This window comes from Sinohyriopsis cumingii, chromosome 2 (genome assembly GCF_028554795.1).
Source record: "Sinohyriopsis cumingii isolate HCF-2022 chromosome 2, ASM2855479v2, whole genome shotgun sequence".
NCBI lineage: Eukaryota > Metazoa > Mollusca > Bivalvia > Unionida > Unionidae > Sinohyriopsis > Sinohyriopsis cumingii.
Window position 1 is genome coordinate 70,987,634 of NC_142962.1, and position 17,483 is coordinate 71,005,116.

A 17,483-nucleotide genomic window follows, 5' to 3' on the forward strand; every position below is an offset into this window, starting at 1 on the left:
CGTTTGCGATGACAGAAGATTCCATTTATTTCAATAATAAACTGATTATATGGTGTCTCGGGAACCTGAGAAGAGTTTTGAATGATGGGAATTACACGGATTATTGTGGATCACTGAATGGCGTCTTCTGGTCAACATGTTGAATAAATAAGTCAAACCATCCAAGAGAAACTTTGCAATTATGTGATAGTCCCTGGATACATATCCCAGGATCTGATCTTTAATCCCAATCTTCATCAAGGTTTCAAGGCAGTAGATGTCATGTTATGTGCGGGAGAGAGGCCGTCCAGACGATTTGCATACCTCACTGGAAGGTTCTGCCGAACATTCATCGAACTTCTCAAGTGAAAACCCTGAGGAGTTCGAAGATGGCATCATTGGCATACCGCACGATGGTATTGAGATCAAAATTGTAGAAGAAAACGGCGAATTACTTGTACGAAGCATTGGGCGCTTTGCTGGGTGCTATAAAATGCCGGATCTGTTCCAAAAGGTAGTTGATAAAGCGGGATGGTGTCACGCGGGAGATATAGCTCACATACGAAATGATGGAAACTTTGTTGTGGATGGAAGACAAGCTGAGATGGTTTCCATTGGCTTGGTGAAATTCTTTCCATGGAAGGTTGAGAATGTTCTTCAAAATTGTGCTGGTGTTAAAGCAGCATATGCGGTCGGTGTCCCTGACCTTAGATTACATCAAGTCGCGTGCCGTATCATGGTACCCATAAATGAGTCGTCAGTAACAGAGGAAGAGTTTAAAAAAATTTTTGATGATCAATTCGTTGAAGTCTAGACGCTGATGGGTATCACAATGATGCCCAGATATGTCATCTTTATAGAGAAAATTCCTTATTTGATGTAAGGCAAAGTAAATCGAAGAGAGATGGCCTCGATCGCGCCATCACGCTCGGGACTTTGAATTAATATTCTTCTTAAATACGATATTTTGTCTGTTTTCTATAAATGTGGAACACAATATTTTATTCGTGACAGCACAAATCTAATACATGTCGTATAATCATACCCGGATGTTTTGAAATATTATTTTTATTCACTTCACCTTTAGCAGAATAATGGAAATCATTTAAAATTTATTATACTTCATTCATATCGCTAGGTCGTCTGCAATGTGGCTGTTTATAGTGATGTCTAGCGCTGCAGCATCAGAATCAAAAGAGACACTATGTCTAGATAAGGGACCTTAGTGGCCTGATATACAAGCATAATGGCGACGAGGAAAGAAAGCCGGTGTTTCAATATTTGAAGTACGGGCCTACCTATTACATCCCCACAGGACAAATTATTACGGCATAGTCGAAAAGCCACCACCGTATGCACGTCCCATACATCATCAACACTAATTTGGCGGCCAGTAGGCGTCCCTGCGTGCGCATGTGGAATGAAAGAGACACAGAGAAAGTCCTCTACAATGTCCTGTATAACTTCTGCTGCATGGTTGTCAACAGCGACTGAATCTCCAAGGATCCGGTGTCATGCCGTGGAAGGAGGTTGTCGTCAATATCATCTAGATCATCGATCTTCAGCTGCATGAGATCCAAGCTATGCTGAGAAATAGTTATCACGGCAGCAAGTAGTTTTCCCATAGACATTGCCAACGTTTTGGTGAAATAAATATACTTTCTGTCCTGCTTAATCATGCACGTCATATAAGGTCATAGGGAACAATGTTATATTGTCAGTTGGACGAGGATAAAACCAGATTATCCACTGCATTTAATAGATATAGCTCAGCTGGAACTAAACAAGGTTAAGAGTTATCCAATCACAACAGATGCATTTTCCATTGTGTGTGTAACATTTTTTTAAAAAGATATTAACAATACAAACTATGATCTCAATATGAAGTAACATCAGTTAAAACATTTGGGATCTTTTGGGGATTTAATTTCGAATATTGTAAGTGTCTCTTGAATATTGTAAACAAATAAATCGATTTCATTTAATTGTCGGTTTCACTTCTTTCTGTTACTTACTTTAACGACTAGAGTCGTAACAGTTGCTTCCTCAGAATTTGACCAGCTTATATCATACTTCCCTGTTGAGGACAGTAGAAATAATGATTATATAGATGGTGCTTTTCTGTGCAGCTAATATATTTTGCAAGATGAGTTAAAGGAACTGCTTTTATAAAAGTTTAGTGAGGTGCTTCTACTAGTGTATCATTAACCAACATATCGATGAGTCCCTAAATGAGCTATTGAATTTGTTTTATATGAGTGCAGATTGTTCAAAGTTCGACAAAGTCTCTTCTAAAAAAAATCGTCGTAAACTATTTGGTTGGATACTGAGTGTGAAGACAGCAAAGGTGAAACATTAAGTTGTCACAAAATTTTAGGTAAAAAAATCCCTCGTAAATCTTGAGTTGTATAAGCGTGCACGAAATAAATTCAGATATATTTGTAAAGTAAAGAAAGAAGATATGAGAAACGGACAAGCTTACTGGTTTTATTTAGAAATAATCAACAAAAATGTTGGAAAATGCTTAAATCCTGTGGTGACATGGCTTATTTTACCAAATCTAACATATCTTGCTCAAAGTGGTATAATTAATTTCAGACCTTGCTAAGATCAGAAAAAAGTTTTTGTTGATTGAAATGAGGAGGAACCATTGTTGAATAGACACAATGGAAAAAATATGTTCAGATAGATATAACTCTGAAATGTGCGGAATTACGGAGATTATCACAGACAGTGAACTACATATTGTTGCTTGAAGACATAGGCTGCCCTATGTAAATATGGTGACCGTGTTACTGAAGAAACCCAATTTGATTTGAAGCGGCAACAATTTGACAGTATTAGTAACCTAATGAAGTTTAAACTTATAAACTGACGAATGAAATGACTATTGTTTCTGCAGTTCAATATATTTTTCATGATTTCTACTTCTAAAATCGGTATCGAGTATAAACATGTGGGAGGCTAACCGAATAATATAGTCATTAATTCCACGAGATTTATATGGAAAAGATGAAAATAAGACTCTGTCTTAATAATTATTTGCAACTGGTGCTCATATATTTTATTAGTTTTCAATTATTTACCTAAAGTTGTTTCGGTGGAAGAAATTGTAGCATAAGAATATTGGATATAGACATGTATGGATACTGGAATGAACAGATTGGTTGATACTCTTCGCTACTTGAACAAACTGTAGACGGATAGATTTTAGCGTTGCATAACACGTTCTAAGATAGCATCTGTGGTAAGTATATGCCACAAAGTCTACACACTTCCACGTCCAACCATAAGTTCGATATTTGATTATATTTTGTCTGATTGCATGAGGATGCACTTAGTATAATTGACCTTTAAGTTTGAAACAGCGATAAAGTATAAATTTCTGAATGGCATGAATTCATTTCTTTATAGAAAATGGAATTGCAGCAAACATGCTGGCTTGGCTGGCAGAAAAGTGGATATCATAATACAATTTTTTTTTTAAACAACTGTGTGCTAGCATTAACTAAAACAACATACGGAAGTCACTAATGTTTTTAGTCTATACCAATGATATTTGCCTCATGGTATGTCAGTTCTGAAGAAGCTAATAGACATTGAATTCATTTTCACAGAATACGCATTGATTGATTAACACGATGAAAAATCCAAAATTATTTAAATGAAAGGTAAATACCATTAACAAAGGCCATTATAGAAACAAAACACTTTTCTTTAGGACATCTGTGCCAGATATATTTCACATTAGCTGCTACAGGATAGAGTTGACAGTGTCCTACAAGATATCCTAAAAAGTAACGTTTTCCTAATTAAATTGTCAAATTTGCCTCACTCAAGCGAACGAAGAATGTCCAAATTGTTTGTAGATGGTTTTCCAGGAATCGCTGTATCTAATGTTGTCGTCGATAAATGAATCACAGCCATATATACTTGCTATTATCATGTTCAGTAAGCTCTAGAATGTTTAGAGAGCATTTTTCATCACAAATGGCATCACTTTGTAATGGTAGAGTCCATCTGGAGTTGCCAAAGCCGAAATTTCTTTTTGGTCTATCCGTAAGTGGAATATGACAGAACCCTTTTAATAAGTCAAACATGGTGACTAATTTTGTATTTCCAATTTTGTAAGTACAGTCATTATTTCTTGTTGCTGGAAAAGAGTCTGTCATTTTGATATTGTTCAATTTTCTGTAGCCTGTGCACATATGGAAAGAATTATCCTGATTCTGCACAAGAAGACACGGCGAACTCCAGCTACTTTTCCTTCGATCAATAACATTATTCTCAAAAAAATATTCAACCTCCTTTTTCAAACATTCCTGCATGAGAAAATTCATCTTGTAAGGGTGCTGTTTTAGAGGTGTAGAATCTAGAATCTTAACATCATGGTATATTTTGTTAGTTCGAGTTGGAAAATCAAGGAAGTCGTGTTAATATTCACATATCAGCTGCTTTAACTCATTCTTTTACTGTGCCTGTAGATGTGAAAGTTTATTGTCCAGATTCTCTAATTATTTTTTATTTTGAACACTGGTTGAACTAAAGTCACTACAATCCGTTTGAACATCATTCAATTTGTTATTATGTGGGACATGAGCAACTAAATTTACTGAATGATTTACAAGGCTATCTCGATCAACATACTTATTTAACATAATTGCATGACTGATGACGCGTTATTTCTGCTTCCTCTTTTCAGTCGTTTTGGTATAATTTAACACATTTTCTTTCTGACTTGATAATGACGACAATATCTTACCTGGAAAGGATTTTGAAGTCTTGGCAAGCAAGACAGAACTTATCACCAGGTTAAAACGTTCTTCGTTTTGGAGGTGTGTTATGTCTTAATTATATTTTTAAGTGAGTAGATAGAAGACAATGCTACTTCTCAATCAAAGACATAATCTAAAAAGCTTTTCTTTTAACAAATTAAATGGTCCCTGGACAATAAGTCCAAAGATTGTTCAAAAGAACTAAACCTGGACAATTGGCAAATAAAAGAATATTTCCATATTTAGAAACACCATGTTTATTTTGCAACCAATTAAAATGATATCAAATTTTGTGATAAGAAATATTGCCTCCTAAATGACCAGTGAAATGAGATCCATAGGCTATACTAACAATGTCCTGTCTGTGTGATTTAGAGAAAACAATATGGTAGGTCAATGACCAGACGACACGAGCGGGTACACCAAGTAGTCTCCGGTTTCTCACAAGGACCACAATGTTTAAAACAAAATTAGTAGATCCCATGATCATTTACCTGTTCGACGACAAGAGACTACCGTGTGTTACCCTGATTAGAGATAAAAAGAATCAGTGGTTCAGAGAGGATCACAATGATCAGAACCTTTATATTGATCAGTAACGGGAGCAAATGTGACCTTATCGAAAAGCAAAGTACCTGATAATAATATAGTCTGAGAAATGAGTCAAGCTGGGGTGGATGAATAAACAGGATATTTTTTTAGAAACAAAATTCTTCACAATGAGCGGATGTAAATAAAAACAAATTTAAATAAATGCTCTTAATATTTTTTGCGACTTGTATAACATGATTTGTATTGTCAGTATCGTAGGTCGATTCAGAACGCATGGGTTTAATTGTATAAAAAAATGAGGACAAGTCTAGATCAAAAGAAAATGCCGCTGGACACACGGCTTTCTCCACACAGAAGCTTGCATGAAAAATAGGTCTACACTGATCATGGGGATTCCGAAATTTAAAGTTATTGAAGTTCGAATATGATGGTGTTTCCATAGATTTACTATGTGAGTTGAATTAATCGGTCACAGTAGAAGTAGATTACTTGTTCTCTACGGTACAGGTAGCACGCGCCATGAATACAAATTCAGGTCAACATTCAGGTAATATAGTTCACACCATTATCATATGAACACGTAAGTTAGACCACGCTTTAGTGGGGAGAGGGAAAACTAGTTATTTTAAGTAGAAAAACCTGTACGCTCATCATTACTTGTTCTAACTTGGGAAACTTGTCCGGGATCTCTCCTTGGTCAACTGGAAACATCTAATATTTTCTTTGACATCCAATTAGAGCCAAAAACATAACTATACTGTAAGTACTAAACTCTTCATATTTGTCATTTCACCTATTACTTTTCATGGTTTCGATAACACGGGCTCGGTGTTTTGTACGTCCATTCGTAGAATTATATTTCTGGAAGCTCATAATAATTGACCATTACTTTGGAATCTTCGATTACATTTTATTTGTTACAATGGTGATCATACAAGAACTCTGGCAGCTAATAAGTCTCCTATAGGTATTTTATCTTGTGTGACTACGATTGATTTTTTTCGCGACTTGAATAACATGATTTGTATTGTCAATTATTGTAAGTAGATTCAGAATACAATGTACTAATTATATGAAAAATGAGAACAAGTCTAGAAATGGAGCATATATGGATTTGGAGGGCCATGAATGGTTGATTATACAGATAAAAGTTAAGTAAAAAGAGTCTTTTGATCGCTTATTCTTTTTGCAGCTGAGAATATAGGAGATTTTATTGACAGAACTTCAGTCCTTTTACAGACTTGACTTTGGAGCAATCATTACTGAGATTAGCACATTAGTTCTTTAGGTCCAGAATTGAAAATATACGCTGATCAAACGAAAATGCCGCAGGATATATGGCTTTCTTCACAAAGAAGGTTTCGAGTATGTGTCTACATTGAGAAAAATAGGTTTGATCATTATCGATCAGAAATTGAATGTTATTGAATTATGAATATCATGGTATTTTCATTACTATTGGACTTGAATTAATATTTCCAGTCCGTCACAATAGATGTAGTTTACTTGTTATCTACAGTACACGTAGCACACGAGTGAATAAAAATTCAGGTCAGCCTTCATGTGAGGCCATGTAGCCATCACCATTATCAACATTAGTTTACCACGCCTCAGTGGGTAGAGTCAAATCGGGTTAGTTTTAAGAAAAATCAGAACGCTCCTCATGCTCCGACTTGGAAAACCGCATCCGGGGCTCCTTTCGGTCAACTGGCAACATCTACTATTTGTCTAGGACATCCAGTTAGAGCCAAGAACATAATCATATGTAAGCATTAAACTCTTCATATAATGTTATATTTTTCATTTTGCCAAATACTTTCATGGTTTCGATAACATGGGCTCATAGTTTTGAGATTGCCGTTTCTCACACTGATTAGAGTTAATAAAAAGAATGGTTCAAAGAGGATCACAATGATGAATACCGTTTGATTGATCAGTATCGGGAGCAAAAGTGGCCTAATCAAAAGCAAAGTACCTGATAATAACAAGTCTGAAATAGAAGACAAGCCAGGTAGCAATATACGCTTTAAGCTCATGCAGATAAAAAGAAAATGCTGCTGGACATACAGCTTTCTGCACACACAAGATTACATCAAGAATGGGTCTACATTGAGAAATATAGGTTTGATCATGACTGTTCAGAAATTTAATGTTATTGAAGTTTCAACATGTTGGTATTTGTATAGATCTGTTATGGGAGTTGAACTAGTTCCGCCAATCCGTCACAACTGAAGTAGTTTACTTGTTATCTATAGTACATGTAGTGCACGCAAGGAATAAACATTCAGGTCAACTGTCCGGTCATGAAGCTATCATCATTATCAAATGAATCAGTTTGACCACGTCTCAGTGGGACAAGGCAAAGCGTGTTATTTTAAAAACTGCACGCTTATCATTACGTGCTCTGACTTGGAAAAATTCATCCAAGACTTCACCTTACTCAAATCTGAGCATATAATATTTCTCTTTGACATCAATTAAAGCCAATAACATAACTATACGATATTAATCTCTATTATAACAATAAATATGTAATTTCATCTATTACATTTGTGGCTGCGATAACACAGGATCTGTGTTTCTATGCTCATTCGTAGAATAAATATTTCCGGTAACGATATGCTGGATTGGCCGTTATTTATCCTCCTGACTAGGATAGAAAAAACATAATTGAATGCAGCTGGGATATCGCATTTTCTTTATGGACACTGTAAAGAACATCGTATGATTTGGGCAAAATGATTACCACGCGGGTTCACAATATCTACAGTGCTATTAAAGTTTTACAATGTTACTTCAGCTCAGACGAAATGACCAATACTTTGGAATCGTCGATTACATTTTATATTTTGATAATGGCTACCATCAAAGATCGCTGGTGCTGAGTAAGTCTACCATATATTAGTTACTAACTACGACGAATATCTTTCACTTCTGAATGATCTACTCCATTAAAATAAAATTGTTAATTACCCTTCCATACCAAAATATAAGGCCGAAATGAACAGACCATTTTCCTGAGAGGGATAAGATTTTGAGCCTCAGCCTATATTTCGAGAGGACTCATTTTACGCCAGAATTAGAAAAAGCAGAAGTGAAAAATTAAGTTGTCACGAAGTTTTTGAGTAATTAACTCTCCAGTAAATCTTGAGTTGTATAAGCGTGCAAGAAATATATTTATATTTTAACTATTTTAAATTCAGTGTACTCTAATTGTGGTCATTTGTAATGTCATGTAAAGGCTTAACCAGATACTTTGTATAATCCGATCTGCACGCGGTTGTGTGTTAAGCTCAATATTATTGATTTTGTTTATTCGCGATTTGGTTCGGTTACTGCAAGAAACTTGTGGAACAGGTAATTTTATTTTAGAAAGTGTCACTGATTTTTGTAGACCTTTTATTTGCTGATGTTGTAATGGCTAACTGCGCCGATACAGCAATAGCATTGCAACAACGATAATATAAAAATGGAACGCTTGTGTAATACCATTGGACTATTAGATAACTTGGATATTACGATAATATTTGTGTTTTACAAAAGAAGGCCTATAACGAAATGGGGCACAGATTGGAAAAATGTCATTTTACACGTATATAGTTCTTGTGTTTACCTTTAAATTATCCTGGACGAAGGCTAAAGAAACATTAGTATCTTAGATCATAAAATTCGCTATGATTAATATTTATTACAAAAGAATTATTTTTAAAATATTTTTTATTGAACATGTGTTGTCAGGATTTTCCACGTTTCTTCTACATCACCACCTCACCGCTCCGGTGGCCTAGTGGTTATGCGTCCACCTCAGATGCGAGAAGTCGCGCGTTCAAGCCCCGACCATGTCATGCCAATGACATAAAAGTGGTACTAGCAGATGCCTCAGTTATTGTTAAGACTGATCGACCTGGTGCCAGGATACTGTGACTGGATTGGACAACATGCTACATGTCTGAGGCATGATATCCCAGTGCTAGACATAACTATAAACTGTCACACTGCAGACATTATATCGATATGGCTGAAAAATTGTTAAAAATCCGAAACTCACACATGCATCACCACAACACTCAGTGTATTAAGCATTACCTTAAAATTATTTTTCATCCTTATCTTTAAATATGTTCTCTTACTTTAACTCAACAAACACACATATACAAACACACTCACAAATATTTACACAAAGAACCAATCATCTACAAACCCCAAAGTGTTTTGAGTTTCCTGTTTTATTTGATGTGACAGTAAAGAAACACTAAGATACCGAACCAAAGTTTGACAAAAGTGTCCACTTTTCCTTAAACACATCACATCTTTATTTGCATTTATGGCATCTTTTTCCAGCCATTTTGTATGATCAAAAGCAATAATATTTATGATTTGGGAGTTTTGTCTTTAATATATTGTGCAAGGAGAATGGTAGACGTTTCTTAAATGCATCACATTTATTATTTACTTTGGCGACATATTTTTCCAGCCATATCTATTCTCAAAAAGAATTTTTATGATATGTATGGTTTGGGGTTTTAATACAAAATGTTATCTGTAATGAATATATTTTCCAAGCAGGTTTAGGAAGCTGATAAGATCATCAAAGTTGGTATTTCATAGAAAAAAATATATTGGTGTAACTTTAAAAATTGGATCATAAGTTTAGATCCATTCCACAAATAATTTCCAAAAATGTTCAGTAACGTGAACAGTCATGGAATAAGTGCTCAATTTGTTATAGTTCCTCCATACAGAAGGCGCATTTATTATTATCACTTAATATAGACATCTTACATTAATCCGAGTGCATCAAAACTTAATAGACATCCTTGGTGTTTAATAAGTACAACACCGTTTGTTATCCACCTTTGACATAAACCATCTTCGTTTAGCAAAAGATGCCCAAACAAGGAAAGTATTATATAACACGCAAATGAGTGCAAGTGAATCATTTAATCACCCTTCCTTAAAAATGCTATAAGAGTATTTCTTTTTACTCTCTCGGTTTTGCCAACCCAGAAGAACTTGACAAATAATGTATTCACTTCACTTTCTATATGAGGTAGAGAACGTGGTAGTGAAGAAACAAGACGAGCACCTTTTGGTAAGACCAAGGATTTTTTTATGGAAGTAATTGTTTCAGTAAGGGAACAACTTATTCTGCTCCATCAGCCGAGCAATTTCTTTACTTCTTTCAATTTCCTCGAGTACTTATGATCTACCGTTGCTTCCAGATTCAAAGAGAAATCTACTCCCACTAATCTAGATTTGGACAAAACCAGTTAATATCAATTTCTGGACATATCTTTTACTTAGAAAATTTTACAATCCATGTAGTTTTTGATTTTGATTCTGAAGCAGTGTCATTTAGAATCTGCATGGAGGTCTTCAGGACAAAAGGAGGACCGTCTACTAATAGAAAAAGCGTAATCGGAATACTGCCCTAATTTGAATTACATTTCATTATAGTAAATGTCTGTATTATTTGTGTTCTTTTTAGTACTATTACAATAAGGTCAATTCTTATTATAAATAAGTTAGGGTGCTAAAGAGTCGCTCTGGCGAGAACCTATCTCCAAATTAACAAATGGTGACAAATGTCCATTATTATTGACATAACATATTGATTTATAATTAGATTCCACAAATACATAGGGGCATTATCCAGAAAGTCATATTCAACCGAGTCGAAGTCTTTTTCGAAGTCTTTCAGTAGGATAAGACCATATTCATGTTTTCCTCAAGATATTGCATCTGGTCATGTATTTTCACCAATGCATCTCGCTTTTATAAACCATTTTGACTGTCACTAATAAACAGTTGATGCTGAATCCATTTTATAATCTACATTAAGTAGTGAATTTGGTCTCCAGTTTTTAATGAATTTTCTCAGTTTTTCTTCCTTTGGAATGCAAGTAATGATTATCTGAGACTGAAATTTAAAAAAATGTTGCATATCATACCCAACATTTAGAAATATAATGAAAGAGCCGCATAGATCTTTTCAAACGAATTTGTAGAATTCACCAGTAAATATATCTGAACCAATTCTAGTTTCATTTTTTAGACTTTTCAGTGCTAAGCTACATTCCTCAAAAGTTAACTTACTTACAAATGAGTTTCTTTAAATTATGAATATTTTATTTTAAATGGTTAAAAATAGTGTTTAGGAGGTGGTGAATTATTGTTACCCTTGTCTTATTCCTGGTGTGTGAAATATTGGTGTCCATTGTTACGTATAAATTGTAGCAGATACCCTGAGGACTATTACTTAAACCATGAGATGGTAAATGACTTGAGACGCTGCCATATCATGTAACGTATTTGTTTTATTTAGCTATGGTTTGGCTTTCTTTTGATATCGCAAAATGTTGTAAATTGTAGTGCATTTGTGACAGCTTTCTCTCCAAGAATGAAGGATTGTACTAATAGAAAATGGCATAATAAAATCATGCAGTAGTCACAATGCAGGTATCATCAAAATTATAGAACATTATTACATGTTGAGAAGTATCTTTCATAGGATTTCCTCTCAATGCCCATAAAGCTTTCTCAATATTTAGATGTTCTTGTTATAAACGTTTTATGGAGATTGGTAGACTTGATGGTGTTACTAATTCATAAAGTTCTGTTCGTTGTGTTATCGTAGTAATTTGGTTTTCGAAGAAGGTGAACACCATGCATTTTTTATTTATAAACATTATTAAGATCAAATGGAAAAGTATTGATACACACCTTGATATAATAATCCATCTCAAAAATATTCTATGACTCCAAAACCCTTTGTTATTCATAGAGTTGCTTTGTTTATATAGTATCTGTTGCGCCGACAAGAAAATAAATACAATATGTAATATAAATAAAGTATGTATATATGAACATCCGATTATATATATATATATATATATATATATATATATATATATATATATATATATATATATATATATATATATATATATATATATATATATATATATATATATATATATATAGTTGTATTATGGGCAGGTGGTCTAGATAACCAATTAAGTATCTGGAATCTTGAAGGTGGATTCTTGATATTTGTACAGATCTTAATTTAAGTGACACTTGCAAGAGAAAAATATTGCTGCTGAAAGACAAGACACACCTAGAGAGAAACAACCCAATAAAACAAGCCAGGCTGTGTTTTTCTATTATTTCAGAAAAGTATTTTTACAGTGGTGGAACTTGGCCACAGAAAGGCAATTATCTTGTAAAACAAATGATTCTGGTTTTTCGAAAAACTGATTAACGCAAACCTTTTTGTTAAAGATACGATTCATCTATGCGAAAATCAAAATGTTCACTCTAATCAAGGATCTAATTTTGAGCGAATTCGACTTCAGATGATCAACTCTTGTTTGAAATGATACTTTTAGAAATTGCTGAGGAAACCATCTCCTACTCAGCCTTAAAAGAAAAGCAAGAAATCAACGGAGAGGCAATTTATTAAAGGATTTAATTATTCAGAACAACTTAATCAAATTAATAAATCTCAAATTTGTGGCAGCAAAAAGAATCAGCAGATGGACATTTGAACAAAAAAAAGCGCTTTAGTCCAATCGACCGGATCTATTTGGATGTATTTTTGGTTGTGACTGCATGGATCCTTGAATCGGTCCACCTGAAACACAGTTCATATATATACAAAACCTACACCCTAGCCACTCATATTGCAGCGCATGCATGGGTGGACGGAAGGATAGTTAAAACCATGTTAGAAATGTTCCACTACCATGTGATTTATGTTTATACGACTAATCCCTTTCTCAGTTTGTAGTTTTGTCACTGCACCTCGCTTTCCGAGTATTTTCTCTCTCTGAAGCAAAACCGTTGGGCGCATTCATTCTAGTTATGCTTTGATATGGTTAACGTGGTTCGACTACGTATCATTATCGCACACTTATATCAAGTCATAAACTGTTAACGGCGAGAACAAGGTTCGCAACGTTCGCAACATAGTGCGTCTGGATAAGAATAAACAAATTTGTTTTTTCATCGCTCTGATTATTTGTTAGCTCTATTATTACAGCACCGTAAAATAGCTACTAATTTATTGTAAATTTCTTCCCTCCATATTTCGATATATTTTCAATTATTGTGCTCCGAAGTCTTAATATTTGATTATCAACTCCCCTTTGTATAAACTGACTACTAGAAGCATCAGTTAATGTGTTAGGATCACGTTGGTATACGTTATGGCTATTGCTAAAAATTAGTCTAATATTTCTGTTATATAGTAAAATAGATTTCTTTTTCAGAAAGACCTTCGATGTAATATAGATCTCAATTTTTATTGGAAAAGATATTCAGCTTTGAGGCTTTTCTCAAAGCACAGGCTTCTGATGTTAAAACTGTCTTCTGTATAATTTTTCACCATACTTTGCACGTGTAGCGATGGTATAACCTTTGTTATGCGATTTTTTTCCAAAATGGAGCTGGTCTTCAATATTTGTTCTGTCTTATCCGCTTTGAAATTATTATCTTCTTACAACAAATAACTTTTTAATTTCCCTATGGATTTGTTTTTGCATTGTTAATTGTTTCATGATTGCATTTTTATATTTTTATCTGATGTACTGGTCGGTAATGCAAATAGACACATTGAGCATTTCAATATCACTGACCTCTGTGTGTATTATCTAAGTTCTTATACGATTACAAAATGCAGAAGTTAATTTTTCATCATATTGTTAAACTTTTGTTGCAAATCACTTTTTCTTGAAAGAGTTTGCAACAGGTCTAGCATTGTTGCACCAAGCCATCTATAGTCATGGGTACATATACGACAGTGACTTTTTCAGAAGCTTTCTGAGACCTTTGGTTGCCACGACGGTCACTAGTTAGTAAAATTCATCTAAAATGTTGGTAATATTCCCATAGTTAGCAGTTTGATTTGGTGATCTACAGTTGCAATATTTACGTACTTTTACCGTACTTTTCAACGAAACCCTTATAGATTGCAATAAGCAACATTGAATTGTCCTAACTTGACCAAATAAGTGTAACAAAATGAGCAATTCATACAAAAATTATTGATTCTACTCTGAACATCAGTTTTAAGAGTTCTAGGAAAGAGGACAGTAACCCAGACTCAAAGCCAGTTACAAGCTCTCTGTATCGAGTTTTGATTTATGATAATGGTAATGTGAGTAGAGTTACTCTAATACAACGAGGACTACTTGCTATTAAAATTGGTACTATCCTTGTCGTATTAAAAGATGAATCCAAACGTAGAAATTTAGTGCACAAAAGTCTACACATTCTCAAAACTTTGATTTCTTGTTATATACCCACCCCACCTCGGCACACACCCACACACCCACACATATGTGTGTGTGTGTGTGTGTGCGTGTGTGTGTGTGTGTGTGTGTGTGTGTGTGTGTGTGTGTGTGTAATGGTAATAAAGCGTTACCCATCTCTGTTCATCACTTAATAACTTTAGGTTTCATTCAGTAATGTTCGATAATACTTTGTTTATGCGGCTTTGAAGAAACAATAACTAGATCCAGTCCAGTTGTTTGCCCTTTTTGTCTTATGCGTTTTAAGAGGGAGTACAGAAATTGTACGGGATTGTAGTCTGTATTTGACTTAGTTGAGCTACATCTCTCGACCGAGCAACGACCCTTTCATATATGAAACAATGACGGGTCGTTTCCGTCGATTTGTGGAACAAAATCCAGATAAGGACGCCATTGTTTACTATGGAATGGACATGAAGAGAAGGTCCCGTTCAAGGCGAGAATTGTTAGAATTGGTCGATTCATTGGCGAGTCAGTTTGTCCACATGGGGGTAAAGAAAGGAGATAAAATAGAATTTTGCATGAATAACTCATTTAATATGGCTATCGCAAGTCTTGCCGTAATGTTTGCAGTGGGAGTTCAATTTTTTACTCGAACGAAACTGAAAGATGGAAGCGATATTGCAGAGATAATTGACATGACGGAGTCAAGGTCCTTTATTATTGACGCTGATGAAGGTGACACGAACTGGGTCATTGCTCAAAATATTCTTACATCATGTCCGGTACATCTTTGTGTGATATACAATGGAAAGTCTAGCGTGCCCTGTCAAGGCATGCTTTGTCTTGAAGATATAATGGAAAGGCCAAAGCTCAGAGTACATTTGCCAGGTCTTCATCCTGAAGATTTACTCCTATTCTTTTCGTCTTCGGGATCCACTGGTACTCCAAAGCTAATCGCCCAAACACACTTCAGCCTGATGAATTCGACCGCCACGTCTTGCAAGGGTTTGGCATAACAGAAGATTCCATCTATTTTAATGATAGACCAATGAGCTGGGTTCTCGGGAACCTGAGAATAATGTTGACGATGGGAGTTACGCGGATTATTGTGGAGCCTCGAATGGCGTCCTCGGGACAACATATTGAAAAAATATGAATCATCCAAGAAGAACGTTGCAATTATGTGAACGTTCCGGGATATATCGCCCAGGATATGATCTCTAGTCCCACACTTCATCAAGGTTTCCAGGCAGTAGATGCCATGGTATGTGCGGGAGAGAGTTTACCCAAAAGATCTGCATATCTCACTGGAAGGTTCTGCCGAAGTTTCATTGCTGATTATGGATGTACGGAGGTTGGAGGTGTGAGCAGCTTTTCAAGTCAAAACCCAGAGGAGGTTGAAGATGGCATCATTGGCGTACCGCACGATGGTATTGAAATCAAAATTGTTGACGAAAATGGCGATACTGTAAAACGAGGTACGTCTGGTGAATTACTTGTACGAAGCACTGGGCGCTTTGTTGAGTACTATAAAATGCCGGATCTGTTCCAAAAGGTAGTTGATAAAGCGGGATGGTGTCATACGGGAGACATGATTCATATTCGAAATGATGGAAACATTGTGACAGATGAAAGACAAGCTGAGATGGTTTCCATTGACTTGGTGAAATTCTTTCCATGGGAGGTTGAGAAAGTCCTTCAAAAGTATCCTGGTGTTAAAGCAGCATATGCGGTTGGTGTCCCTGACCTTAGATTACATCAGGTTGTGTGCGCTGTCATGGTGCCCATAAGTGAGTCGTCAATAACATTGGAAGAGGTGAAGAATTTTTGTGATGATCAATTTGTTGAAGTCTCGACGGCGATGTGTACCACAATGAAGCCCAGATATGTCATCTTTATAGAGAAAATTCCTTATTTGATGTCAGGCAAAGTAAATCGAAGAGACATAGCCTTGATCGCGCGATCACGCTTGGGACTTTAAGTTATTATTCTTCCTTAGTACGATAGTTTTTTCTTATGGAAATCTGGATCACAAGATTTTATTCGTAATAACACTTATCTAATGCATGTCATATAATCATACCCGGATGTTTTGAATATATTATTTTTATTCACTTCACCTTTAGCAGAATAGTGTGAATCATTTAACATTTATTATACATGGAACAGTTCTCAAGTTAGATATCATGAAAGTGATTACCGTATATAGTTGTTTAGGAATGAGGAAGATCATGTTATTGAATCATTATTGTATCCACATTGAGCAAACCATAGCAGTAGTCGCAAATTGTAAGCAGAATACGAATGAACTAAATAAAAGTACGTGCTGTGACGTCATAGAATAAATTGTTATTAACATTGCAGACGACATCCGAAAATAAAATCCTCTAAAATTTATAGACGAGCATGCGTATTTTGATCTTCCGTCCTGACGTCGATACATCGATAGTCATTTTCTTCTTCTTTTGGTCTCAGAGTGAAATTATGAAAAATGAATGTAAAGTAAGAACGTAAAAATAGTTTACATTTTCCAGTCATCTGATCTTATGGATATAATAAAATTCATATTGATTAAAACAGTTTATGTCCAATGGACCTCACGTGAATGCTAACTCGATGAAATCTTCAGATGGGGATAAGATTACTGAATGTTTTGATCCGAAGTATTGGAATGAGAAGTTCATCTATACTTGACATGAAAATTTGCATCCAGAAGCAACAACAACAATAAAAAAAAACAAGAAGGAAAGAATAGAGAAGAAAAACCCAAACAAAATATACATCCAACATTGATTTCTTTTAGTTTTCTCTCTTGTGTTTAAAAAGGATAACTTATACATATATCATATAATGATCAGTGTTCTTATTGGTTGGAACGTGTAGCAAAGACAGGAAAGGAGAGAAGTAACAAATGACAACA